The 27,050-nt window shown below is 36.5% G+C and overlaps 1 protein-coding gene and 1 long non-coding RNA gene across 3 annotated transcripts in view; both read right to left on the bottom strand.

Moving 5' to 3' along the window:
* Positions 1–27,050, bottom strand: part of LOC100880368 (Tie-like receptor tyrosine kinase) — a 255,904-nt gene that overhangs the window by 158,662 nt on the left and 70,192 nt on the right. The gene's annotated exons all lie outside the window — the stretch shown is intronic.
* LOC143265543 (uncharacterized) overlaps positions 1–27,050 on the bottom strand; it is a 126,178-nt gene that overhangs the window by 77,501 nt on the left and 21,627 nt on the right. Inside the window, exon 2 of the long non-coding RNA XR_013040167.1 lies at positions 3,495–3,534. This is a non-coding gene — a long non-coding RNA (uncharacterized LOC143265543). The remainder of the gene's footprint in view (positions 1–3,494; positions 3,535–27,050) is intronic.

The raw sequence follows: 27,050 nt of genomic DNA, 5'->3' as shown, positions 1-27,050 counted from the left end.
TCTTGTAACATCGAGTCATTGTGTTACAAATTGCCACTTGACTTGTGATTCATTTATGCATTTATCATTAGTTTGTAATTGTAATCGGTGAATACACGCATTAATTCTTTGGCAAACTTTTAAGGATGTTAATTTTACTTAACTTAATCTCTTGACATGGAATATCACTCATGATGCACACTAGAGTTCATATGTGACAAACTAGATTCGTATTTTTGTGCAACTTTAACTATAATCTTCGCAATCAAGAATCATTAAATACAAAATATAACTTTATTTACTTGTCTATACATTGTGGCAAAATGACTGCCTAGAAAAGCCTTTAACCTTGTATGTTAAAAACTATAATAAGTTAAACTCTGAAGAGGTTAGGTTGAAACATCGATAACAGTAGATGACGGAAACTGCCAAAAGACTACATTAAATAAATTCCAAGTTACACAAGGGTGAAAATCGAATCGAAATAAAATATTATTGCAATAGAACCTTCGTTTCAAAATGTATCGAACCGTTCACTAGATTCAAGGATCATGAACAGCTAATCGGAGGCACGATAGGTGTATAAGATCCATTTTCGGAGAGATAGACGATGGAAAGAAAAAAGAACGACGAATAGTGTCGTCACTTGAAGCCACCCCGGTCTACCTCGAGGCCGACTTTATACGGTTCGCGATGTAACCTCGAACGAATCGAGTTAGAGAAGTCTATGATCGAGAGTAAATCCTGGCCTCGTTCGACGCAGGTATTCCAAACGCGTAGGCATGCGACCAGTTTGGAAACGACACAATTATCGCCAGCTGACTCTAGATTACGTTTCCAAACCGTCTCTCAACGTCGTTCCACTATTTCCAGATTCACTCTGCGCCATGGTTATCACCTTCGCTTTCTATTGTTTACTGTTACCTTGTGATCCATATATCTCACTCCTCATATATCGTACTCCTCAGGGTCTCTTTACGACACGAAAACCATTTAGTGCTTTGACATTTTGTAAAACGGGGAGATTGTAGGTGCAACCTTAGTTTTAGGAACATTCTAATAGAAAAGGACAATCTATACGAAAATTTTCCAGACATTATCCTTGAATAATTCTACAAATATTTTGCTACAGAAGTCACCAGATTTGTACGAATTTTGTAACAGTCCACACTAAGCACTGCAATGATCCATAAAACAATACTGATAGCGCTAAAATAATATATAATTGCAATTATAATTACAACGAATTTAAATATGTAAAATACCAAAATTAGAAAGTCCGAACAGCAAACCGAAAAATTTGTTTTACAAAGTGTGTCAAAAAATCTTGATAGCTTCCTTGACCAATCTTCGAAACCTTGATCATGTTTGTAACACGAATCATCAATGAGTACGATCGCTACATTTTTGAAGACAGCCAACGTTTCACACGGTTCTCTCTCGTCTTCTGTTTCACTTGCAACCTCATTCAAAACTATCATATTCACTTCACATTCTTACCTTCACTCCTCTAACTACATAATTGGCTATAATATTCGCTCTTACACAATCGAGCCTTTTTTAATTTGCACCATCCGTACAATGAAGCATGAACCTATCAAGTTTTGCATTATCCACGCTGTATCCAAGAAAACCAACATTTACTATATCGTACCGTGTGTACCTGAAGACTATCAGATCTTGTGGATCTCAATGTATCTACGGCGTATCGCACGAATCTAGGATCATCAGTATCCCATTCTATTCGACACGTTTTATCTACTCGTTCGGCACATGTAGCAACTTTCAGTTCGTATAGCAACATTCTCGTAAACGATACTCTCATGATCGATACGTTCGAACTGATAACACTGTCACTGTGATGGCACCTCTAATTCTAAATTATGTGCTACCTGTGTAAGATATTGCCCATTACTGTTTTCTATGAAGTGCTCTTCGCAGTCAAACATAAAGTCTAAAGATCTATGGAGTATACTGTGAAATCTTGTGGATCTGAAGTTCTAGATTTCTGCTACTTCACTTCTTATGTATCAAATCTTTAAATCTCTCAAATTTCAAGATACCAAATGCAGCACGATTTAAGAATTTGAAGTCTCATAATTCTGATGTATATCTTTAATTCCAAAGTTCGTAGAGCTGAAGGCTTGAAGTCATTCCAAAGATTCGGAGCTTTAAATCCTTAAGGTTAAAAATTCCAATGCTTGGAAAATCCCGAAGCACTAATTTTTGAAAATTCGAAAAACTCCAAGAATTCCAAGAATTCCAAAAATTCCAAAAATTCCAAAATTTAAAAATCTTTAGCTTTAAAAATCCCAAAGTCCCAAGTCACCCATGTAACTTAAAGTCCTTAACCCGACACTTACCGATACCAAAAACTTCGAGTACTACGATTATACACGAATGTCGCAACAACACATAAACCTGGGCGAAGTTGTACCATGTAACACGCGCGACAATTCCTTGTGTCGAAATCGTACAAGTTACACGAACAAGCTATCGGAAACATCGAACAAGGTCGTGCGATTCGTGTCGTGTCGTAAGACAACGTAACTGCATTCTCGATCGGTGCATGAACACGCGTCGACTAATTCATCGTCACGGCAATTACGAACGTGGCCGTCCACCTTTGGTTTTATTGAAACTGGAGCAGGTTAAAAGAGGCAATAAGCAACAAGAGAGCACCCGAGGTCCTCCTGCTCGACGTTAACTGTTAATAGTATTACCGGCCAACGTAATTAACCGCTGTCCTGAATAATCGATGCGACGCCCTCGCCGTCATCTTTGAAAATAGACTCGCCTGATTCGTTTCACCGCGACTTCTAATGTCTCGTGTACAATTTATGACGGCTCTTACGCTTCGTTTTTTATGGGTGAGTTAGTTAAATTATGGAGCTAATTAGACACGCAAAGACAGAAATTGATACGGTCAGGTTTTCTATGATTTGCTCCACTAGTTTTATGTCGGTATATGTGAAGTTTGTTTTTGTTAAGTGAAAGCGATAGATTGACTTATATATGTGCAAGGTGTCTACAAAAATGTATTTGCATTTTATTATACGTATGTTGTTAAACATACCTTAAATTTATATACATACACATATTAAATAAATATACACACATGACATACATACATGCATACACATTACACACATACATGCACACACATTACACACATACATACGCACATTAAATACGTATACACACATTACATACATACATACACACACATTACACACATTGCACACATACGTACACATTAAGCATACGTAGTCATAAAAATGTTAATTTCAACTATCAGGTGTGACTACCACACACACATGTGTGATTAAATTTCCATATTCAGAAATTTAATAAATTTAATTTAATAGAAGTTTGTTAAGTATAATTTTATTTTGTGGACACCACGTATTTGATGACTTTTAATTTACGTGAAATGCAACGAATTCCGAATTTTGAATACTGGTGTGCGTATATGTAATGTATGAATATTATACATGTGGAGTTTTTTAACTTACAGTGTCAGAAGGAAACCGATGTAAAATATGGACACATTACCTGCAACAGAAAACATTTTCCCATTAAAATGGAATCTCACCGATTTACATTTTTATCTGTTCTCATATGTCATTTATTAGTTACACAAGACCCACACTTTGTTCTTCATTCACGTCAGAATATTTCCCGATATCAAGTAAACAATTATAAAAACTTCCTGACGTAATTTTCACGTAACTCTTAATTACCACGTGATACGTACTTACTGTCCAAAAATTGAAAGACGGTAATATAACGAGAGATCTTTGAAACCTATATTTTTGCATAAAGTATTAAATGTACCGAAAGGCGAAAAATCTCGGTAAAAAATTAGCAAACAATTAATTAGAAAATTTCCCAAGTCAGATCGTATTCCTTACAAGCACTCTCCCATGCATTTTCCAGTTACATAATCGAGAAAAAGAATCGCGTGTCGATCGCCGTGAGACTTCCCATGGGTTCGTTTTCTTGATCTCCAAGCAATGTTCCAAGATTGTTAATCCGATTTTTCCATCTTCTTTTTTCCACCTTCGACCGCGTTCGATCGATCGTGGTTCTCGAATCGAGTATCGAGTTTCGACCTACACAACGACACCGAGACAACCTCTAGGCGTGTGATGTACCAAGGTTCGTTTCTGCTCCGAGTAATGCAACTGGCGGCCATTAAACAAGATATACACCGCTGTAACCGGCTGGATTTCGTATGTTAATTTGATGGCGACGACACCGCGAACGATACTTGGCCGGCCGTGTGTTTCGTCGGGTCGTCAAAGACGGCCCCGGGGAACACCACGGCACGTCTACTCGTGAGTGGCCTCAACAATTCATTCATCGATCATATGGAAATTAGACCCAGGTGTGCGCTGACTTTTGGACAGCTGATGCCACAAAGATGAATGGAAGAAACTTGCGTGAAGAATAAAACGTGAGGATACAGCTTATGTAACTTCGCTTCCTTCCTATGCATGTCTTCACATACGCTGATCGCATGTGGAATAGTTTTAATTGAAACTATTTGGTCACTGTTACCTCACATGTTTATACGGAGTTGATAGTAATCGAGGCAGATACCTATCATCTTGTATGAATACAAATATTTATCAAATTGTTTGGACAAAAATATTCATCATCTGGTATGTGAAAATTTGGAAATTTGGGAACTGGGTATGTGGCAATTTAGATATGTGAAGATTTGGAAATTTGAGTATGTGGAAATTTAGGGATTCCGTATATGAAGATTTGGAAATTTGAGTATGTGGAATTTTAGGGGCTCAGTATGTAAAGATTTGGATGTGTGAAAATTTGGAAATTTGAGTATGTGGAAATTTAGGAACTCCGTGTCTAAAGATTTGGATATGTGAAAATTTTGACATTTGAGTATGTGGAATTTTAGGGGCTCAGTATATGAAGATTTGGATATGTGAAGATTTGGAAATTTGAGTATGTGGAATTTTAGGGGCTCAGTATATGAAGATTTGGATATGTGAAGATTTGAAAATTTGAGTATGTGGAATTTTAGGGGCTCAGTATATGAAGATTTGGATATGTGAAGATTTGGAAATTTGAGTATGTGGAAATTTAGGGACTCCGTATCTGAAGATTTGGATATGTGAAAATTTGGAACTTTGAGTATGTGGAATTTTAGGGGCTCAGTATATGAAGATTTGGATATGTGAAGATTTGAAAATTTGAGTATGTGGAAATTTAGGAACTCGATATATGAAAATTTAGGGATTGGGTATCTGATCATTTAAATACGTAAAAATTTGAAAACTTGAAGGTGTATAAATTTAGAAACTGAAAAATATGAAAATTTCTGAATCTCCTCAAACTTGAATCTATATTTTCTCAGTTAACCTTCTGTATCCAAGCCAACCTTCTGTAACGCCATAAATATGAAAAAGCATAAAGTACCACATCGCCAAGATAAAATTTTGTAATTTTACAATCTTTTTCGTTAGGTATCCTTAAAATACCTAAGTACGTGTTCTTCAAATTACAATTACAGTACCTTCAAACTATCGTTGTTAAATTCCCTGCCTTAATCGTCCGAAATGATGAAAGATTCTTTGTTTCATAATTCAATGGCATATAAATACATTATTTGAGCATGCAAGCGGGTTCTTGAATGGCCCATCAACAACACCTCTCTTTGCTCCCCGCCATTTACGTTCATCGTACAGCGTCAATAATAAGTATAAATACTTTTATAACAGCGATATTTCAGGTTATACGAGGGATATCGTATTGTGAGATATTATAGTCGCGCAGCACCGGTTATACCATACGTGCATGATCAATGAACCTACACCAGGAATGACCCTTTGAAATCACACGGGCATTTTACGATATGCTTTCTTGAGGACATGTTGGACTTCTACAAGAAATATACACTCGAATAATCGCGTGTTCTTGTATTGTCGCTTTTGTCACATTAACGTGACACGTTTTGTAAATGACGATGCAGTTTGTATGTTACTGAACCTATTTCAAAATGTGTTGATAACTGAATACATATTCGATATTCGGGCCTCACACGAACGATCCTCTTCCACATATGTTCTATAACACCCAGATAATATTCGTCATTAACATTTTATCCCTGTGGAACGAATTCCCGAAGTATCATTCCTTAAGAATCGTAAAAGCAAATTAACATTGTCTTCTCTCGGGACTTCTGGAAACGCAATTTTTTTATTTTGAAGAGCCTGGAGATTTCCACGAAGCACTTTGGTGGTTTGTTCGAGGTTCATACTTGAAGCACCAAGTCTCATCACTAGTTGCAATTGATTCCAGGAATGTACAGTTTCGTCTTGCTGTTCTGATAAGATCCTCGCAATATTAAACGCGAGCAATTTGTTGCGCTTGCCCGTGATTTTGTGACACGGTGACGAAAGGTTCTGTCGCATTAAACGCTATAAGTTTACAATTCGTTGCTCGATTCCAATAATGATTGTTGTTGTAGAGGAAGTATACTGTTTTCAGATAACATATTGTTTTAATAGATGGCGCTAATAGTTTTCCTTAAATTTAAGAAGTTCCGATACTTTTCCGACATACCGTGTATTAAGTATTTATCAGATATCTATTGTTTCCCAATTTTCAAGTGTCCAAATTTCAAATTGTCAAATAGTTTCGTGTACCTGAAAATCTACAAATTCCACGATACTTCCGTGTTAATATCTCGCGTTCGATTTCGACCTCATTCCTCCATTTCATAAACAAGTCAATCATGTCTGCACGGTTGCCTGACCTTACGGATAGATCTGATTATTTCTTTCTCACGAGCAAGTGCTCCCTCGGATACGTTTACACGCCGGACACCATGAATGGCAGATACAAGTTTCGCTACTTAAGCAACGATAGCCTTTTATGAGCTTACTGTTGCACCTTCGCAAAGTATTTGCAGGGAATGGAAAAAAAAAAGAAAAGAAAATGTTCGTACGATTGCCTAATCGAACGAGCTCTTAATACCTCGTAAAAGAATAACTTGAGCCGCGGTGCAATGGACAGTTGTGCAACGCGCATCGTTGATTTACAATTCGGTTTGCTTCGCAGGAAATGAAATGTTTCACGGAAACGTCGTACAAGAATTCCTGACGATGTTTTGAACCTCAGAGAAATTCGCTTGTTCTCGAATTACGCAACGCAGTTTTCCGTTAGGAATTTTCTGATGTGGAAGACAAACTGATCTCTTGTGAAATCAGTCGGTACTGCGAGTTCTAAACTTTTCGATAATTAGACGAATGTTAAGACTTTCTGCTGCGTGGCATTCAAAGATTTCGGAATTCAAAATTTTCGAATTTTCGATGTTTAAGATTTTCGAATTTTTGGATATTCAGAATTTAGGATTACGGGACTTTGGAATTTTGGAGTTTTGGAATATCGAATTTTCGAATGCTGAAAGCTCCGAATTTACGAATTTGGAATATTAGAATGCTGGAATTTTGGAATTTTAGAATTTTAGAGTTTTAGAGTTTTAGAGTTTTAGAATTTTAGAATTTTAGAATTTTAGAATTTTAGAATTTTAGAATTTTAGAATTTTAGAATTTTAGAAATTTAGAATTTCAGAATTTCAGAATTTCAGAATTTCAGAATTTCAGAATTTCAGAATTTCAGAATTTTAGAAATTTAGAATTTCAGAATTTCAGAATTTCAGAATTTCAGAATTTCAGAATTTCAGAATTTCAGAATTTCAGAATAGTGATGTTTTAAAACTTGAAAATTGGAAATGCCGGGCCTTTGGAACTTCTATAAAACAATATTTCCCATGAACAGCAGAAAATGTACATAACGAAATGCAATGAGTTGGTCGAAATGAGTTCTCCACTCGATACCAACACATCTCGTTATACACATTTATCAATACCGCGAACACGACAAGGGCGAGAATGTAATTGATTCACGCAATTTATATTTAGTTTGTTCAAGCGATACTCACGCACTTGATCGTGCGTGATACACAAGATTAAGCAAATTATACTTGTCACTTATTCCTGAAAGCCCCAGCAATTTATAACAAGAATAACGCGACATTAAACGTCCTCGATCGTACGATTAAATCACGATAATTCTCTGTCGAATCAAGTACGATACTAGATTTTTTTTTATCGCAGATAATGTGACGCCGAGATAATGGTAGCGCGACTTTCTGTGAAAACACGAAGGATAAAACCGCATGAGCATGAACGAGAAAGAAAAATATTAGCGCTCTAAGAATCCAAGGTTCGCGTCCAGGAAGCTGTTATTTTAATCGTGAGAAGTTCTTTCACCATTCAAAAATACCGTATATTGTAGCACAATTAGCCGGAATGAGATGCAATTAATCTTATTGTTGTGAAATGGTGGTGACAATCGAGAGACAACAGTTGCACAATAAATGTATACGTTACTGTTTTGAAAAGAAAGGAAGAAACAAACGAAGCTTGTTTTGTAGATACTTTGGTCGTGCGAACTTTCTACTCTAAGTGTTCAACCTTTGCTAATTTCGTGAAAGTGAAACTGAGGTTCTCGTTTGAGAGTTTGGAAGTTTTGGGTATTTGGGGTTGGGATAGATTTGATGATTTGGGAATTTGAGAATTCGGGGATTTGAAAGATTTGGAGGTTAGAGAATTTGGGAATTAATACCTGAGAAATTGAGTATGCAATTTTCCCAACCTAGAAAGGTAAAATTCAGAAACTTAACCCTTTGCGCTCGAGAGGTGACTCACAGTCACCATTATATATAATACAATAATTTTAAATAAGCATTTTTTAACTGATTCTATAACATGACACGCGTGATGTATAAACATAGTGAAACAAACAATAGTGGAAATTATTAGTAAAGAAATAATAACCTCAAGAAAATTCATTTAACTTTTTAATTAAGCTTTAAAGTTGCTTTTTGTAAACAGTCAAATTACCTTCGATTCCAAAGGGTTAAGATTTAAAAACATGGTAATTACAGAAGTTATGAATCAGAAAACCTGAGCATCTCTTTACTCCATAATTTCAAAATAGGCAGTATTAGAAATTCAATAAATTTCTAATACTTTAAATATGCACCTACACGTCATCTAAACATAGCAAAGCCAGTAAACTATTAATCTCAATACTTCATAATATATCACTAATCGATGAAACTACAAGGTGTAAACGTTACAAATTCGCATCCCAGTCGCTTCCATCGTAACTAATGGACGCAGCGTTTTATTTTCCATATAAAAGAAAGGAGGGTTCGAATGTCCAGGGGGCCATAGTTGGCGCGAAGGGAACAATCGTTTCGAAAATCGTGTTCCGAGAGTTTAACTCGTAAAGCAAGCAGCGTGGCGGGTTTCGGTGGCCTTTGAGGAGCCGCTGAGAGGCGTAGCGCTTGTACAGGCTGTCTAGGAGACGATGTTAGAGAGGGACCTACGGGCATAAATCGCCTAGAAAAGATAAAACGTCGTAGATGGAAGGTGGAACGTGGACGCAAGCTCGCGCATGTGTGTGCACGTGAACGTGACCCTCGCTGGCTAGCTGATTTGTGAAACAAACTGCTACCAAGCGTGCCTCTCTCTGCCTTTCGGTCACTATTCAATCCTCTGGGAAAAAACTATCCGTCGATCTACTCTTTAATACCTTTAAACATTGTCGGGAAGTTTATTTTATTCTTTAGAATCATATATTATTTCGTTTATTTTATTTTTGGAGGTAGAAAGGTGTAATAAAGTAGAGTGATTTATTTCTTCTATAGATAAGTCATAAAAATCTCATTCGTTTATTTTTTATAATAAGGTTAATGAAGAGCAATTATTACATTCTCCTTTATTTGTATGAGACAGAGTTATATATTGTAAATGCAATTCTCTATGAAAGTAATAATAACTATGAACTTGTATTCATATTACATAGAATTATGATTCTGTATCAAATATTAATAATATCTAATTATGTCGAAAGGGGAAAGAACGTTTTTCGAAAACAAAAAGAATATCTTCATTTGTTTCACTTTGGAATTGTATGTTCGCCATTTTACTTTTAAATTAAAATCTAGTAAATCATAATATCTATTATCAGTACAGTTGACTTTCACCGATATATACCCGATAAAGGTGTCCGAACCTGTAAGAAATGAATTAGAAGGTGTTGCGGAACGTTTTACGAACGCGCAAAGCGTTTTGTACGAGTAAACAAAGACTAAGAAGTCGAAGCAAAAGAGCATCGAGAATAAGAGTAGAAATCGTTTGAGTCGGCCGTATCTGCATAGAAACGGTGCGTAAACCGTGGATTGCGAACGATTCAATAGTGTGTTTCCTAGCGGTATAAACGAGCAAAAGAAAGAGAGCGAATGTTTTACGAGCGAGTTAGCTTGTCAGAAGTCTTTTCGCGACTTTTATGACGATCCGCAACATCCCGCTGCTCTTTGTTCATTGTTCTAACCACGCCTCCGATACAAAGGGGAATAAATTTTGCAAGATCCCCGCCGATAACATTGAACGTCACCGATCTATACCAAAAATACACTCGATCGATCAGGAGTAAATAGAATCGAGTACCTGTAAGAACCTGATACACGATATTTCGAAATACACTTGCTGGACTGGTGCAAACTATCATTCATATAATCCTGACAATTGTGTAATTTATATCACTGTAACATCACTATAATTTTGATGTAGAGTACGTTTTTTCTTGTTGCGAGTTGGGATATTTGAGTTATGGGATTTTGGGATTTTTAGACCTGGAGATTTTGTGACTTTCAAACTTTCGAACAATCGGAGAGATCTTGGAACTTTGGGACGATGAGAGAGGGTGTTTTTGGAATTTTCGATAATATGAGATTGGGACTTAATAGGGAATTTTGGGACACTGTGTGATTGCCACTTAAGGGGAATTTTTGAACACTATACGACTGTGACTTACTAGGGAATTTTGGGACACTATGTCATTGGGAGTTGCTAAGAAGTTTTGAAACATTATGTGATTGGGACTTACCGGAGAATTTTGGGACACTATGTGATTGGGACTTACTAGGGAACTTTGAGAATTGAAACTTAACGTTATTGGGACACCATGTTACTGAAACAAGCATCCTATCGAAAACAGAAGACTTTGATCAATGTAAACCACAAAATTTACAAAACTCCAAAATAATCAAAATACCAATATAGTGACACCTGTAAGTCATAACAACTCCAAAGGTCACAAAGACTAATTTGATCGATCTCCAATGAATCACTGAACTTATAAGTGGTTAAAATACGTAACACTTCCTGGAGAGTTGAAAAGTAAACGTCCGTGAGGAGGGTTGAGCAGGATCCACGGAAGGGCGGAACAAGTTTCTGGGACCGGGTCACCCAGATAGGATTCGAGCTGGACGCCGTTGCAGCTGCCCACTTATTCCGCGTGCATACGGTCTCTCGGCTTCACGGCCGCCTACAAGCACGCAAATGAAGATATTCACCGTGTTTACACAGCCGGTCGCGAGGTCAACGTCTCGTAAGTGTGTCGCCGGCTCTGAACCGGCTGAAAAACGGACAGCTTATCCTATCCTGACCTTGCTGTCTTCTCGTTGAAGGTTCGACGAACGTGTCGCCTGTCTGTCTGTCTTATATCTCATTATTTTATTGCTAGCCCGTTTTCTCTTACTCTATCTTCTTCCATAGAGGTCGAGGTGATTTTTTGTAGTCTTGAGTGAATCAGTGAATCACCTACATTTCTTGTGTTTTTATTCTTTGAAGTAAGATAGGAGTGAAGGTGGTGCTTCTCGATGAAATCGATAGTGAATAGAATTCATTTGTTGTGCACTTTTTTACTTTTTTCTACTTTTCAGTTCTTCCAGTGTCTTCAATCTTCTTAGTCTTCTTTTACTTCTTTGCTACGAGACTGGTTCTATGTTTTCAAAGATAGATTTCTTTAGTACAGCAAGGAAAAATATATTCGATGCTTAATTTGCTTTTCTAATTTCGAAATACGTAAGCAGTTTGAATGAACAGCAAGAAATGAAATAAAAGGCGAGTCCAAGTATTTCGCATGTATTATGTGGGTAACCCGGTTCCAAAACTCGTTTCGCCCTTTCAAGGATCCTCGGTTTCTCCGAATCCTCCAGGAAGTAACAGGACGTCGTTCGACAGCATTTTTTCCGCATACAGTCGTCAGTATAAGAACTCCGAATCCCTAAATTTAATAAGTAAGATTCCAAATCTCTAAATCCTTAGAATTACTAAGTCTATAAAAATAATCTTCAAATAATTTCTATGTTTCCTTTACATTTCTATAAATCTTCAACTTCTGAAAGTCCAAAAAATTACAATTCCCAAATCTTCAAAATATATCTCTAAATTTTCATGTTTGAAAATTTCCAAACTGGCAAATAATTAAATAATTAATCCTCAAATTTCTAGCTTTCAAAGTCCCCAAATCATCAAATTATCAAATCTTCAAATTTCCAGATCTCAAAATCATCAAACATCTAAATCTTCGGATCTCCAAATCATCAAATCTCCAAATCTTCACATCTTGAAATCTCCAAATGTTCAGATGTCCAAATGTCCAAATGTTCAGATATCCAAATATCCAAATGTCCAAATGTCCAAGTGTCCAAATGTCCAAATATTCAAATGTGCAAGTGTCTAAATGTCCAAATGTCCAAATGTCCAAATGCTTAGATGTCCAAATGTGCAAGTGTCTAAATGTCCAAATGTCCAAATGTCCAAATGTCCAAATGTCCAAATATCCAAGTGTCTAAATGTCTAAATGTCCAAATGTCCAAATGTCCAAATGTTCAAATGTCCAAATATCCAAACTTCTAGCTCTCAAAATCTCCAAATCTCCAAATCCCAAAATCTCCAAACCCCCTAATCCCCAAATCTCAAAATCCCCAAATCCCCAAATCCCCAAATCCCCAAATCCTCAAATCCCTAAATCTCTAACTCCTCAAATAATTAAATTCCAAATTTCAAATCTTCAACTACCACCAAAACGATCATCATTTCCAAATATACTATTTATCTATCATTTAAAAGTTACAAGTCGTACGCAAAAGAGTTTCGTAAGTGAAACTCGACGCCTTCGTTCAAATGGTACTCACAGAATCGTTTTCCTGTCGAGTTTACGCAGTAGAGCCACGTAAATTATCGTTAACGATCAACTTCTCACCGTGACACGATCGAAAAGTCAACGTAACGCGTAAGCATCGTGAAACTAGAATTTCATTGCCCCACACGGTTCGCGAGAAAATCCTGTTCAACGTTTCAACGAACTGGATAACAGAGACATAATACACTTGCTAGCTCTAATAGCGGATCTATTAAATTAGATCGATTCGAAGATAATAGGCCGCCCATACCAGCTGAATGCCAATATCATCCAGGTAATATTCGAACCCCGAAGCGCCGTTTTAATTGACTCACGACGATGCTGTGTAACCCGAGTACAAGGATCGTTATCAAATAACAAATAACCTCATTAAGAAGTATTCTCAGACATTGTAAATTTTCTTGCGTGCATTTCGGTTTAATATCTGTGGGCCAAAGGTTAATTTGCAAAGGTTTAGAATCTATTATTTGGATATTTTTTAAGGAGATGAATTTTTAAATCGATGTCGAAATTTGCGGACCAATTTTTAAGAAATTAGAGCTGATTTGCATATTTTGAGGTACTCAAAATGTGCACGCAATTAACACCACACGTAAAATCGCACGTTTTACGTAAAGAACAATTCACATACAATAATTAAAACTTCCACAAAATATTTAATCAGCGAATGTGAACTTTCTCCATTAAGATTCCGCGATCATATTGCTTTTATTTCGATGCACCACATAAAACGTACAAAAGCCACCGTGTATTACTAGACTTTCTAGACATCAGCATCGTTTTCGATTTAATATGGCAATTGTTTGGAGGTGTATCATTTCATGATGAAAGTGGATCGTTTCGTGGTTGCAGGAAGGAGGACATCAGAATTCTACTCGGTCCTTTCTATAGAAAGTAGTCGTAGGCAGTCGAGGTCTCATCTTTGCACAGATTCATGGGAGAACGAATCGGATGCACGACATTCGATTTAATGATCTCGAAAGGTAAAGCACGAGTAACCTACGCATTCGAAAGTTCACATCGGTGCTTGGGATACAGACCTCTGGGTCTTCGATCAAGCAGAGAAAGTTCGTCGATGGTTCGCACGACACGATTGACACGAATCGAATAGTGCATCCTTATCGATTTTTGTTTAACCCTTACGGTGTTGTGTTTCACGATGTACTGTATGATTGTGTTAGTGTATGCAGAATACTAAATGTGGGCCGACTTTTTTATTTCAGGATATATCAAGTTTATTTAATGTTTTTAACGTTCAATATAATATTGTTATGCTTTAACCCTTTGCGCTCGAGAGGCGCCATTCGATTTAATACAATAATTTAAAAGAAGCATTATTTAATTAATTCTATAATAGTGCTTATGTGATGTATAAACATAGTGAAATAGACAATAGTGGAAATTATTAGTAGAGAAATAACAACTTCAAAAGAAGTCATTTAACATTTTAATTAATATTTTAAAGTTGCTGTTTGCAAACAGTAAAATTATCTTCGAATGCAAAGGGTTAACTTAAATATAAAGGAAAAAATAAAAAATTTATAATGTAACGCAGGATATGACAACTTTAACATAATAATAATAAAAATAATAAAACGATAATGAACGAATAATGATAAAATTATAATAGAAAAATTTAATAATCAATTTGTGTACGGTATATTTGAAAGACAATTGATTGAACGATATTGAAACAATTGCCGATATTTAGTTTCTATGTTACATAAGATAATAAATTTCATGTTGAATCAATCGGTAAAACAATAGTGAAGGTGTTATGATAAAAAAATACAGAGGGCGTATATTTACGCCTTTCGTATATATTGATAGACTTGTGAGGGCGTATATATACGCCTTTAGCAGTCAAAGGGTTAATGTATATATACAATATATTTGCTTTATGGTGTAGAGTTTAAATGAGCTGATAAAATAATAATAAATTAGTAACGTAGGAAAATAGTAAAACAATAAATCAGTAAATCACTAAATCACTAAATCACAATAAATCACCAAAAATCACTAAAGTAACTACATACAAGTGAAATTAATTTTCCCCCCGTTACATGTTCCATAACCAAACCAGAATCATAAATGAAGAATTCAACGATGACTGAAACGTACAATCATAAAACGAATTATTAACGACAGGAAAAAGAAGAAAAGCCGTAGAACGAGGAGCGAAGAAGACGGGGAGCAGAAATTATTTGACAAGAGGGTTCCTCACCAACTAATCTAGATAAAATGAATGGTGGTGAGAAAGCATGCGATGGGGGTTCTCTAAGCTTGCTCGGTTGCATGTCTTCATCGGTATCGTTCGCACGAATTTTTGCTCTTCTTGTGTCTGCCCGCATCTCCCTATTAAATACATCCACAGGAAGCTGCAAAGGGATCGGTTTTCATCCTCGTAAAACAAATTCGCCTGAATTCGAAACATACATATTAAGTAGATACGAATCGTAAAGTAACAAACTTATATGCGATGAATAATTTCGGTATCTTCGCGATGAAAGGTGAAGTTATGTGTTTGCTCCGCGTCTTTCGTTTAACTATACTGTTGTTGTATAAGAAAATACTTTTTGATCGTTCTTAATCATAATAGAATACTTTATCTTAGATTCAGTTAAAAAATTGTGATAATAGAAGAATATAATATCGATCTACAGGAAGATAAAGATGATCCGTACTGTTTCAAAAATAAGACACTGTATTGGAAAATATTTTTGTTAAATATTTGTAATTTGAAAATATATACTTCCATTGAATATTAAGGTAATGTTGAAAATAATAGTTTAACATAAGAATAGATATTTTTGCTAATTTTATATTGTTGGATATATTATCTACCTTGTACCAATTTCATATGAAAAGCTTTGTAATCTACAGTACAAATTTTTGTTAAATTTATTTCATAATATAACAAATATATTTTATTTTACATTGTCAGGTATCTTATTTATCCTTCATCGATATTATACTTAAAATTTCAAAATTTATCATCTTGAACTATAAGAATTTATTTTCACCAAAACTTCTTACTAAAATTACATAGTTGATCATATTGACCAATTTGAAACGTGTCTACAACGAAGTTAAAAAAATATAGAACATATGCAAAAAAGACAAAAAGACTTACAGTATAAAGGATGAAGTAAATCAGAAGATATTTCGAAAGTAAAGGGGAAGTGGCGGATCGCTCCCGTTTCAAAATCGATTCCCGCCCATTTAATTTGCCGGGGGCGAGAAGATGATACGGAGTCTATTAGCCGAATTTATAGAGGGCTTCGAGGAATCGAGATGCAATTTCGAATCTTCTCCCGCAGCGTAGATTCGAAGGGCTCGTGAGGCATAAGCTCGACGGAGCCACTCCACAGAAGATCGCAGAAACGGTAGACGGAAAAAGAGAGAAAGTCGAGGGGCAAGTCGGAGAAAAGAAGAAAAGGAAGGGCCGAGATTCTAGGAACCGTCGTGCTCGCGCATCTTCATTATCCTTGCTCAGGGCCTAAGGGCATCCGTGTATACAACGGTAGAACCGTGCTTGGACTCGATCAATTAGCGTATAGACTTCGTGATTCGAAAGCGCAAAAAGGATTAAAAAGGCCGCAGCTTTTCGCTTATGAAAGCAGCCTATCGGCTCGTTTCGCTAACAATATCCTCTCCTCGAACGTTCTCGAATATTCTTCCAATTGAGAACGAAAACATGTTGTCCGACTTTGCGATAATAAATGAAAATTTATTTGGTAATAACAATGAATTATTTCTGTGAAGAATAGCAATGAACTTCTACGAAATAATGTTACGAGTGGATGATAAATCGCGAATGAATGCTTCGATGATTCGTCATCGAAACTGACTTGATTATGCTAAGAAGATTCAAAATATGAATCATAGAAATGACTGTATTCATCGAAAGTTGGAACCATTTCATGAAGGACACTGCAATGAAAAATTTTATATGAGCATAATGTTGCGACATGTTGCTATATGAACAGCTCGATATTTTGAGACATTGAGACTTTGATTAACCTAACCTACTTTGAAAAATATATTTCAAATGAATTTAAAATTGTGCTTGAATTTAAAGGAATTAAAAACAATGAATCCACACGGAAATTTTATAAATTCCGAAATTAACGAAGCTCGCGAGGATGAATCTCGAAGATAGAACAATCGAATTCTACGGAGATGCAATTACGACATTCGTATCGAGAAATTTATTCTGTGTTAATGACTCTTTAACGGCTTCACGGGTAACAAATTTTATGCAGCGAAAGCGAGGAGTTCGCTGAACATTGAAAGTAAACGAATCACCGGTTTTCTCGGTTCTCCTCTACCATAATAGATATTCGCTGTTTAGTTGCATGAGCTGGCCCGCTAAATAATGATATAATTATCGTGGACAACTAAAGAGAAAACTGGACTTTAAAAGTACAGCTTGGTTTATGATCCTGAAATTGTAAGCCGCGAGAAATGTACTTTCGTTAGCATCGACTTTACGCTCGTTGAGTTCAGTTATAAACATGAGGATTAGCGGGAAACGGGTGGCAAGAAGTTAACAATTAACCGAACCCAGGTGAAAACGGTATTCGTGTCATTGGAAGAAAAAGAAACTTCCATTTTCTAAATGTTATGTCCGACTAATTGAACGAAAGTGTAAAATTGCAGGATTATATAATTAGGAATAAAATATATTACCGAGCTAATTTGGAGAGCAAATATTTGTGCAATTATTTTTTATTACTGTTATATAATTTCTAATCTATGCAAACTTGTGTATTTTCCTGTACTTTGCTTTTACGTTTGCACTGATATTTGCACTTACAGTGTGAAATGTCTTCATTAACTTGGATTGGTGAGAAGAAAGTTAATTCAACTGCTTAGAGAACGTTTTAACAATTTCCTTGAACTGAAATTATTTTAGAAGCTCAAATTGTTGATTGTAATTGAGTGAAAATTAAATTCATTAAAATTAGTTATTGTTCAGTTAATTTTTAAACTTGTCTCATTATATCATTCGTTAAAATTGTGTACATTCAAAAATAAATAACTGATATTCATTAATTTTTAAAAATATATAAGCTCTTATATAAAGTACACAATGTAAAGAATTTTCAGCGTAAATTTCCTTAAAAAATAAAAATACCAAAATCGATATCTAGCATAAAAATTGTAAAAATTTCGTAGATCGCTACCCTCGCCCTAGATTAAATAGATTCATCAGAAGGGCTGTCGTTGCAGAAAAAGTCAGCCAGCCATCGAAAGACGGGTTGTCGCAGCCGTGGCGAGGAACACGGTATTCGTGGCAGGTATAACAGAAACGCTCCGGGCAATCTAATCCAGCGCATTCCAGCTGTCAGTGCACGCGAGTACGGCCAGCAGCCACCTAGGCACACCCCGCTCGTAATATGCAGATGAGAGTATAAATATGAAACATGAGATCACTAAGCCACCTACGGGCCCGCTGTTATATCGCCGCCGCCGCCGTTGTGCGTTGCAGCTCTTCCGACACGCATGTATGCACCGATGCACCTCGAATATGCGCGCCGACGTGCATGCGCGCGTGCACCGTCGCTCGAGACTGCCTCATCTCGCGAGTTTCGAAAAAACGTGTCTTGAAAACGCAGATACGGAGAATTCCTGAGGATTGCATGAGGAACTAGACGGAGTGTTTGCAGAATAGTAGACGTAGAGTAGTAGTACTTCGGGTAACTTCGTTTCTCTTCGCCGCTCTTCGGATAATGTCTGATTGTCGAAGGCATATACTGTCTGATTTCTATGTTTAATGTGAAAATAATATGAAAATAAAATTGTATTATATGGTGAAGCTTATTAATTTTGATGGATGTTGATTTTTAGAAGAAAGTTTGAACGAGGATCTATAATAGTAATGTGAAAGTAGACATTGTACGTAAGTTACTTTAGTAATCCTAGGAATGGGCAAAGCACCTCTTGAGAAGTTCACGATATTAACCCCTTGTCGTTCTTTGACGAGTTTCACTCGTGACGCACTCACAGTTCAAATATAACAAATCTTAATCAAATTTTTAATACTCGTCAACTTAAAATTTAAGTCCAACTATAATTTGCATTATCAAGGATAGCTGAATGTAAAATGCTCATAACATTTTAATTTTCTTTGTTTGTTTTAATATTATAACTATGAATAGTTAGTTTTGACTGACGCACCTGACAAATAAATTGTACGGCAAGGGGTTAAAATTTTTAATTATGAAACTCATTAAAAAGTTGAATAGTGTAGACATGAAAATCCAAATCTCAAATTCCTAAATTCCGAAATTTTCAAGTTTTCCAAAAATGTTAGAAATATTTCAAATTGTTATATCAAGAAACAGGCTACCACAAGTACAGACTTAATACACGTTATTCTATAACGACTCGCATAGAGGTTAAATATAATTATAATTCACTATAGAAGTCATAACTCGCTATAACGAAAGTTAATGAAAATAACGAAAAAAGCGTATAATTTATCTTTCTCGAATAACGACATTAACGACCGTGATTAGCAAAGAAATTCAACATCGCATTTATCTATTTGAAGCAATTATCCGAAGAGTTACGTGACGTTACCTCGAGCTTTCGTTTCCCGTGAATTAACCTGTTTTCCACAATTAATGAAACTCTGTCGGGGTTTCAATTAACTGTTGCTACAAGGGTAAGACTCAATCGTCACGCAACCGGATAGACTTCGCAACCTTAAAGGGAATACAATGTCGGGAGAGATATCTGTTGCCACGATGTCTATGCTTGTTTACCGAATGAGCGTGTATCGCGTGCAATTACATCGCAATTTGTCGCGACGATATTACCGCATATTCACTGAACGACCCCTGCTGTCTTGAATTTCAATGGCAACTGAGCACAGTATCGATACTACCTTATACTTAACCTGCAAACACTTAATAAAATACACAAAGAATTAATTCCATGGATTTTGTATAATATTATGATTTATGTGTATATATTCTTTAATATATCTTTACTATATATACTTTAATGTATGTATTTTAATATATCATTACATGTTACTGTACTATGCTTTACCAGTATGTTACTTTGTTTGTTACCAGTTGTTACTATGTTTCATTAATTCACTATATCAAGTGAAATTAATTAGCTATATAATTTGCTGCTGTTCTACCATGCTGCTCTACATAATAATAGAAAGCAGGAAAAAATTAGAAAACCAAATAGGAGAAATAAAATTAACAATAGAAAGCAAGTAAGAGTTAAAAAATTTACAAGTTGTTGAAGTATTATGAAAATTTTTATATGAGCTTCATGAACGTTATCGCATCAGCACATTACCTTCGTAACATCAGACAAGCTAGCTCTATTTTGTATTAAGTTTAAATAATTTGTTTCAATAATACCTGAACGTGTTTGCTAATCAATAGAATTTCTATCTGTCGTCTTCTTGGAATAATATCTCTAGAAGCTATGATAAAAATAATTGATCAAATCTGGGAATTTCACCTCTCCGGATATATGGCCGTGCACGGACGATGGCTACATTGAAGCGAATATTGAAACAAATTTTGTACGAATATTAAGCAAATGTTAAACGAACGGTAAACAAACATTATTCGGACACTAAACGAATCAACTTCTAGGACACCTTGTATGTAAAAACTGCAACACTAAAATGAAAGAGGTTAGAAAGAAGTTTATTCTGTAAAATAAGATCCTGGTAAATAAAATCACGGAAAATTAACAGGTTTGGTTTTTATTTTGTTTCAAAGTATAGAAGATGGTTCATAGACACATAGGAAGATTAAGCATTTGAAATTTGGTTAGTAACACTGAAATCAAGATGCAAAAAGCGTAGGAAGAATTCGTATCGGTGGCAGATCCAATTTCTGACGCGAGAAACGATTGCATCTAGAAGAATGATAAGAATATGATGGACCGCAAACGACCGGTGCATAGACCACAACGATTTTTCTCTTGAACTCGTTGAACCGGAGTGAAATGTTACCTCTCCCTTGGTCGCTCCTCTCGCTTAACCGCGGTGTAATGTTACTACGTAAAGGTGCACTCCATAAAGTCCTATAAAAGTGGCCGCAACTAGCCTTTCAGAAAGGCTCGCGCGTGGAAAATATGGATTTTTTTCTGCCGGATCGAAACGTAACGCGTGCAGGAATTTTAAATATGGCCTGCACATGAGGATGATAAATTTACTCCAATACACGATATTGAACTTTAAGCTGGTAATACCAAGGACACATGATTCTACGAAAAACAGATGTTTCTTTGTATCGAAGTTCCAGGAAAAAATAATTTCCCAAATTCTCAATTTCCCAATTTCCCAAATTCTCAATTTTCTAATTTTCCAATTCCCAATTTCCCAATTTCCCAATTTCCCAATTCTCAATTTTCTAATTTCCCAATTTCCCAACCTCCCAACCTTCTAACTTCCCAATTTCCCAATTTTTCAAATTTCCAATTTCCCAAACTCCCAAACTCCCAATCTCCCAATCTCCCAATTCCCCCATTTCCGAATTCCCTCATTTCCGAATTCCATCATCTCCCAATTCCCTCATTTCCGAATTCCCTCATCTCCCAATTCCCTCATTTCTGAATTCCCTTATTTCCCAATTCCCTCATTTCCGAATTCCCTCATTTCCCAATTCCCCCATTTCCGAATTCCCACAGTTCCGAGTTCCCTCAGTTCCGAGTTCCCTCATTTCCCGATTCCCCCATTTTCCAATTCCCTCATTTCCCAATTCCCTCATTTCTCAATTCCTTAATTTCCTAACTTGCCAACTCCCAATTTCCCAATTTCCCAATTCCCCCATTTCCGAATTCCCTCAGTTCCGAGTTCCCTCATTTCCCAATTCCCCCATTTTCCAATTCCCTCATTTCCCAATTCCCTCATTTCCCAATTCCTTAATTTCCTAACTTGCCAACGCCCAATTTCCCAATTTCCTAATTCCCCCTTGCGAACTTCTCAATCTCCTATCACCCAAATTCTCCACCTCCAAATTTTCAAAACGACCTCCCTGTTTTCACATAACTCAGAAAACTGTAATCAAGAAATACAGTAACACTACCCCGCACATTGAATCGTGTAACTAAAGAGCACAGTTAATAAAGCAAATGTTATCATTTCTGCGCCCGTTCAATTTCTTCTCCGTGTCCACGGTCGGTACATTCACCTTTGCCAGTCCCATCAACAGACACGTACTAAGGTTCAATCTACAAGATGACAATCGGGATTCTTCTTTATTATCGAACTGTTTCCTCCTCGAAAGGTATCCCCGCGTAATTACAGTCGTTTTGGTAGTAATGAAAGAGAAATGTCTGCCGACGTCAGTGCTACGAGAGAAAGGAAAATGATGATCATCGCGGGACATTCTGACTAGACAGTCTCTTAGGAACGTTAGACTGTTCCTTTTTCTAATTAAATGTTTTATGAGGTCGGAGAGGAAATGGGACTGATACTTTTTTAATCTGCCATTTAATTTCGAAACAATTAGTCCGATGGAAATTAACGTTTGGCTCTCTCTTACTGCAACGTTCAATTTGACGAGTATCTAGTTTAATGTCGTACTAGTTTGTTCGACTACTTTCTTTCCTTTCGCTGAGTCTTTTAATTTCCAGACTGCAGTCGCTAGGTGGCGGCCAGTTTTGTGATCAGTTGAGTTTATCTTTGGTTTTATGCATATTAGACACAAGAAATTTAACTTAGCGTTTCAGATTAAAGTAGAATGGATTTGAATTTTTACAGATTGAGAAACTTGGAAATATTTATTTCTGCTAGTTTGGAAATATACAAACTTCCAAACTTTTAGATTAAGTTCAAGAATGTGGACGTACAAAAATTATGAAATTGATAAATCTACAAATACAGAGATGTTAAATCTCAAATTTACAATAACACGCTTTCCGACTTTCGGATCTAGATATTCCAATATGGCTACCACCCAGAGTCATACAACAAGATATCCCCCTACCTTGGTATTAAGCGTTAAAAGCTGGTCTACCCGAGAACTGTTCACAGGGACAAGAAATATGAATGCTAGAACGAAAATGCTGGTGTTATCTCGTGCGTACACAAGGTTCCCTGGAAAGTGTCATTAAACGAGGCAGTAACAGAGTAAAGGAAATTATCTTAATGGGTTTCCAGCTGAGAGTAGGAAGCGTTCTTCCTCGCAAAGACAAGAGAAGAAATTGTTATTGCGGATAGTAGCGAAAAAAACGAAGACACACAACAGGAAGGTTATACGACTCCTCTCTCCATTTTCTCTTCGAACGAACCGAATTAATTGCTTCAAGTTAATGAACCGATTCTCTGTTCCATCGCAACAATCTTTCTCTCTACGTTCACTGAACTCTCAAATCTACTTAGAATTAACGTGACCTGATCGATGCAATCGAATAAACCTTCTTCGACTCGTAGAAGAACCCTTTCACCGTCAACCAAATGAAAGTGTACCCTTTTAGGCACACTTTAAAATATTGTATCTTTCGTTTCCGAGGGGGTATTTTGTACTGTCTTACTTTACCTTGTGATCGTTTTTTTGCGCGTATTATATCAACCTGAATGTTATGCTCTACTTCGCTGGGAGTTTTTGTAGTTGGAAGCTGATCTTACTTTTGTTGAAACGTTTTAGAAAGATTTGATTAGAAAATTAAAATATGGAAGGCATGGTGTGGTATTAGAAAATTAGAAAGCAGGAATTTGGGAAAATAGTGAATAGGGGAATTGGGAAATTAGGGGATTGGGAAATTAGGGAATTGGGAAATTAGGGAATTGGGAAATTAGGGAATTGGGAAATTAGGGAATTGGGAAATTAGGGGATTGGGAAATTAGGGGATTGGGAAGTTAGGGAATTGGGAAGTTAGGGAACTGGGAAATTAGGGAACTGGGAAATGAGAGAATTGGGAAATGAGGGAATTGGGAAATGAGGGAATTGGGAAATGAGGGAATTGGGAAATGAGGGAATTGGGAAATGAGGGAATTGGGAAATGAGGGAATTGGGAAATGAGGGAATTGGGAAATGAGGGAATTGGGAAATGAGGGAATTGGGAAATGAGGGAATTGGGAAATGAGGGAATTGGGAAATTATGGAATTGCGAAATTATGGAATTGGGAAATTATGGAATTGGGAAACTATGGAACTGGGAAATTATGGAATTGGAAAATTGGGAATTTGGGAATTTGGGAAATCAGGAAAATGTGAAAGTGGGAAATTGCGAAAGTAGAAAATTGGAATATTTGAAAATAGAGAAATTGGTAAATTGGGAAATTCGAATTTTTGGAAATAGAAAAACAGGGAAATTGAAAAATCTAAAAAAATAGAAAACTATAAATTTGTAAAATTGCTAATCAAAAAATTGCGAACTCCATAAACTGAGCAATTGAGCGGAGAAATCCTCGGAAGCTGATAAGCCTTAAGGTACAAAGGAGAAGAAAGATGAATGAACAGTAGAAGACAAAGAAACGAAGACAGAGTGTAACAGAATGGAACGGATGTAGAAGAGAGGCAGCAGAGAACGAAGGTGTTCTTAGTCAGCAAAGCATGCAAGTGTCCTACGGTGGAACTAATGGCGGTGGCCATTAATATAACTTTGCCTTAGCTTAGATGCAACCGCGGTTCGTGTAGGTACGCATTTTGTAGCAGCTACGAGTGATGCATGGTGTCTTCTTAAACGTCACAATGCAACCCGGCTACGATAGGGACATTAATCCTTTCGCGGAGTTTAGCGTTTCGACCCAGTGTTCTCTAGCCCCTCTAGAGTAGCTTATAGTAAACTCGGTGTACTTAGCTCCGGTGTAAGGACTACCTTCGAGGTTAAAGTCTCTCGTATAAGAGGATAAGAGGAGTTTCGTTACTCGTTAACGTTCAACAGCGTCACGAGCTTCTCCCGAGACTCGATTATTCAACGGCCAATCCTTATTATCCTCGCGATTCTGTACATCGCGTACGATAAGCGACCTTTCTTATTACTATACCTTCTGGAGAAACCAATTACGTTGATGAAACATTTATACTTTAGATTAGACGTTACTGTGCTTCAAAATCTGATTTGGGTTACATAAATTCAAGTAATTGTACCGGTATTGTAGTTTGTCCCGTACTGATGGACTATGTGATTGGATAATCAGAATCCATATGTCATGATTGTTCATATGATCATGAAAGTGATATGAGTTGTACGTCTAACAGAATTGAACTTTTCGTTGATTTCATTATGAAAATAAATGTATGTATCTACATATGTACATATGTTCGTTCGTATAAACATGCATATGTTACATGTGCATCTACAGATGTATACATACATACATCTACATATATACACATGTATGAATGTGCATATGTACTCATATACAAACATGCATATGTCACATGTGTGCATCTACAGATACATACGTTCGTGTCCAAGCATGCATATGGACATACGTGTACATGAGCATATGTACACATATGTGAGTACATATGTCCACATGTATGAACATCCATATATGTACACATCCAAACATATGAATATACATATGCGCATATGTATGACCACACACATGAGTGTATGAGTGTACATATGTCCATATGTATAAACGTCCATATATGTACACGTCCAAATATATGAATATACATATGCACATATGTGCCCACATGCACATATACATATGTATAAACATGCACATGCCCACATGTATAAACATGCATACATCCACATATACATACATCTATGAACATCCAATTACAATTTAAAATAACAGGAACAAATTTAATCACCAATGAAAGATCCTAAATTGGAAAGGATGTCAGATACATTTCCAAGATAAACCTTTCACCGCGACATTTACTCGCGAATCAAGCATGAAACACCATCGTTTATACGTTCTCCAGGTTGGGTAGACCTTTTTTCACTGCCTACTCGTCCAACTCGAAAATCAAATGGGCAAGCAGGTAGCGAACAGCAGAACTCGGTCGACATCGTCGGACCATCAGAGCAAAAAGTCCGTCCCCCGACACGGTAGGGATTTCATTTTCGGCTCGATTGACGTTAAAAGCCTGAAAAAGCATGTCACTACCACTCTACTATTTACGGTTTTATGCATCTTTTTCCGTTGTTACAATTTTACGCCTTGTGAATAGCTGTTAATGTTCATGAGAATTCAATTCTCTTGAAGGGTTGGGTAAATCATGTTAATGTGAGGTATGTTTTGACCAGATGCTTATGTCGTAAATTATAAATACTTATTGTTACTAAAAGTAACTTTTGTGTTAACATTTTATAATATTGTGATCTCGTGACTATTTGATAATGTTAGTATAACACTATATTATTGTATCTATGTTCTGTTGGATTCCTCAAGTGTGGGAAAGTTACCTAACTTAACCTAATCATTACGTTTACAGGTCCCTAACTTTTTGGTCTCCAAATCTCCAAATCCACATATCTCCCTAATCCCACATTCTCGAGTACCACTTTCTACAATTCTCAAATCACTAAATTCTCAAGACGCTAAATTTGCAAGTTCTCAAATTCTCAAATCCTCAAATTTTCAAATACTCAGATCCCCAAATCCCTACATTTCTGAATCCCGAAATGACCAAATCCCATTTCCCAAACTCCCACGCTCCCAAATCCACCACATCCCCAAAAATCCAAACTATTGAAATTCCATTCATTCAACTTCCATAACCCCATCTCCCCAAATCCCAACTCTACAAAATCTCCAAATTCCCAAATGCATCAAAAAAGAGTAAAATAGTCCAAAGACCCAAAGGTACCTAATCTAAAGGAAACTTAGAGGAACACTTCGTGCAAGTCCCCAAACAAAAGCCTACGTAGCACCCGCATGTACTCGAAATCATCGAACGATAATGAAAGGTCTGATCGTGTCTTCTAATCACGTTTCAAGCGACAATCTCGAACAACGCGCGAGTACGCGCGGCCACAGAAAGATAATCGAGGCGGTTTCATTCCTAGAATAACATCGAAGA

The sequence above is a fragment of the Megachile rotundata genome, chromosome 1, assembly GCF_050947335.1.
Source record: "Megachile rotundata isolate GNS110a chromosome 1, iyMegRotu1, whole genome shotgun sequence".
NCBI classification, from domain to species: domain Eukaryota; kingdom Metazoa; phylum Arthropoda; class Insecta; order Hymenoptera; family Megachilidae; genus Megachile; species Megachile rotundata.
Note: the sequence above shows the minus strand (reverse complement) of the source record. Positions and strands in the feature narration are given on the sequence as shown.